Source organism: Leopardus geoffroyi, chromosome A2 (assembly GCF_018350155.1).
Source record: "Leopardus geoffroyi isolate Oge1 chromosome A2, O.geoffroyi_Oge1_pat1.0, whole genome shotgun sequence".
Taxonomy (NCBI): Eukaryota; Metazoa; Chordata; class Mammalia; order Carnivora; family Felidae; genus Leopardus; species Leopardus geoffroyi.
In genome coordinates, this window is record NC_059331.1 from 68197143 (window position 1) to 68200426 (window position 3284).

Sequence of the window (3284 nt, forward strand, 5' to 3'; positions counted from 1 at the left end):
ATATATAATGGTACTCTTTCTCCCATCCCCAAAAGGACCTTCAGCCTTTCACCAGGGTAATGGTGCACTGAGGAGAGGGAAATAATCAGATTTATCAGGACCACTACATACTGGCTCTGAATCGACACTGATTCCAGTATACCCAAAATGTCACTCTGACCTTTCAGTCAGAGTAGGAGCATATGGAAGTCAGATGGAGTTTTAGCTCAGATCTGTCTGACTGGGTCCAGTGGGTTCCAGAATCCATCCTGTAATTTCCCCAGTTCCTGAATATGTAATTGGAATAGAAATACTCAGCAGCTGACAGAATCCCCACATGGGTTCTCGCACCTATGCAGTGAGGGCTGCTATGATGACAAAGCCATGCGGAAGCCATTAGAAATCTATGTAGAAAAATGGTAAGCTAAAATCAACATCACATTCGTTCAGGGATGGTAGCAATCGGTGACACAATCAAGGACTTGAAAGAGATGGGGGTGGTGATTCCTACCACATCTTCATTCAACTCTCTTCTTTGACTTGTAGGGAAGGCAGATTTTGGAGAATGACAGTGGGTTGTCAAGGCTTAACTCCAATTGGAGCTGCTGTACTAGATGTAGTGTCATTGCTTACGCAAATTAACACATCCCCTGGTACCTGGTATGCAGCCATTGATCTAGCAAATGCCCTTTTCTCCATCCTTGTCTATAAGATCTACCAGAAATAAATTCCTTTCAGCCAGCAAGGCCAGTAAGACACTTTCACAGTCTTACCTCAAGAGTGTATCAATTTAGTGTACTCATAATTTAGTGGACAGGGATCTTGATCGCTTTTCCCTACTGGAGGATATTATGCTGATCCTTTATATCCATGACCTTATGGTTATTAGACCTAATGAAAACATAGCAACTACTCAAGTCTTATTAGCAAGCCATTTGCAAGCCAGAAGATGGGGAGAAAACTGTGATTTCCCATGAAGTTTTCAAAGTCCCAATGGTAGGGGATACGTTGAGATATTCCTTCTAAGATGAAGGATAATGTTTTGCATCTCATCCCTCCAACAACCAAAAATGAGGCATAATGCCTAGTGGGCCTCTTTGGATTTTTAGAGACAATATACTTCTCATTTAGACATGTTGTTCTGGCCCATTTACCAACTGACATGACAAGGTGGCAGTATTTAGGCCCAGAAAGAAAAAGAAGGTTCTGCAACAGGTACAGGCTATTGTACAAGCTGCTCTCCCACTTGGGCCACATGATCCACCAGATCCAATGACTCTTGAAGTGGCAGAGGCAAACAAGGATGCTGTTTGGAGCCTTGGGCAGGCCCCATATGTGAACTGCAGCATGGGCCCATAGGATTTGAGACTGAAGCTCTGCCATTCTCCAGCGACGATTACTCTTCTTTTGAGAAATAGCTCTTGGCCTACCACTGGGCCTTAGTAGAAACTGAACACTTAGCCATGAGCCACGGAGTTGCCATATGGTCTGGGCTGCCCATCATAAACTGGCTATTACCTGACCCAACAAGTCAAAAAGTTAGGTGTATGCAACAACACTCTACCATCAAATGGATGGTGTACATGGGAGATTGGGACAAACACAGACCCTGAGGCCCAGGTAACTTACATTAAGAAGAGGTCCAAATGTCTGTGATCACCATTGCTTTTTCTCCTTCAGCCTGCACCTATGGCCTCATGGGGAGTTTCTCTAAGACTATTTGAAAAGGAAGGCAAGTCTGGTTTATAGATGCTTCTGCATGGGATTCAGACACCACCTGAAAGGGGGCAGCTCTAGCCCTGTATCTTTTCTCTGGGGTATCTCTGAAGGGTGGTGGTAAAAAGAAAATCTGTCAGTGGGCAGAAATTCAAGCAGTGCACCTGGTTGTGCTCTTTATTTGGAGGGAGAAATAACCAGATGCGTGATTCTGTATGAAACCATGGGCTACGGCCAATGATTTGGCCGAATGGTCAGGGACTTGGAAGAAATGGAATTAGAACACTGGTGAGAAAGAAATTTGGGAAGGTGTACTTTGGGGGACCACTCTGAATAGCCAAAAAATGGAAAGATATTTGTGTTCCATGTGACTGCTCACCAAAGGACGACCTTGGCAAAGGAGGACTTTAATAATCAAGTAGATAGGGCGACCCATTCTGTAGATACCAGTAAGCCTCTTTTCCAGCCACCCTAGTCATCACTCAGTGGGCTCATGATCAGAATGGCCATGTGGTGGGAATGGAGGTTATGCATGGTTTAACCTAATAGACTTCCATTCACCAAAGCTGACCTGGCTAAGGCCACTGCTGACTGCTCGATCTGCCAGCAACTGAAACCAACGTTGAGTCCCAGGATGGCACCATTCTCCATGGTGATCATCCAGCCACCTGGAGCAAGTTGACTACATTGGACCACTTTCATCATGGAAGCAGCAGTAATTTATTCTTACCACAATACATATCTACTCTGGATACAGATTTGCCTTCCCTGCACAAAATGTTACCACCAAAACTACTATCCATAGATTTACAGAATGCTGTTAAAACTAATTAGCCTACAACTTTTGATCATACACATTTATTTTTTTAAATATAGTCACTTTTACTGCATTGGCTAGGAACTTCTATAACATATTTTAAAAAGCTATAATTATTGGCATCTTTATTTTTTCCCTGATTTGCTAAAGAACGCTTCTCACATTTCATGCATGAGGATATGTGTTCTATGGACTGGGTCGATGTTCAGATACATAGGACATGTGTGCAAGTAAGAACTTCCCTTCAAACCATTTAATTTTTATTTATTTTTGAGAGAGACGGAGACAGAATGTGAGTGGGTTAGGGCAGAGAGAGAGGGAGACACAGAATCCAAAGCAGGCTCCAGCCTCCGAGCTGTCATCACAGAGCCCAACACGGGGCTCAAACCCATGAACTGTGAGATCATGACCTGAGCTGAAGTTGGACGCTCAACCCACTGAACCACCCAGGTGCCGCCTTCAAACCATTTAAATTAAAAAAGAAGAAAAATACCATAAAGGGGTGTTGCATTTCATTTAAGAGTTAATCATATATATTGAAATGATTGTACTCAAAAAATGATAAAGTACATAAATTTTATTAAAATCTCTTATATTTTTAAGTATTTGTTCATAGCATAAACGTTAATATATACAAATAATATGCTTTATGTGTCAATGTACTTGGTTGATGATATTGTGTTTAGGATTTTTTCATTTATACTGATACTTTTATAGAAGGAATTGGAATGTAAATTATTTTCCTTTTTTAAAATTTGGTATTGCTGGTAAG

General features: G+C 41.9%; 1 pseudogene; it reads left to right on the forward strand.

Annotated features, from left to right (window-relative positions):
- The first annotated feature begins 223 nt into the window (after positions 1-223).
- Positions 224-2519, forward strand: LOC123607234 (annotated as a pseudogene).
- The last annotated feature ends 765 nt before the right edge of the window (positions 2520-3284 follow it).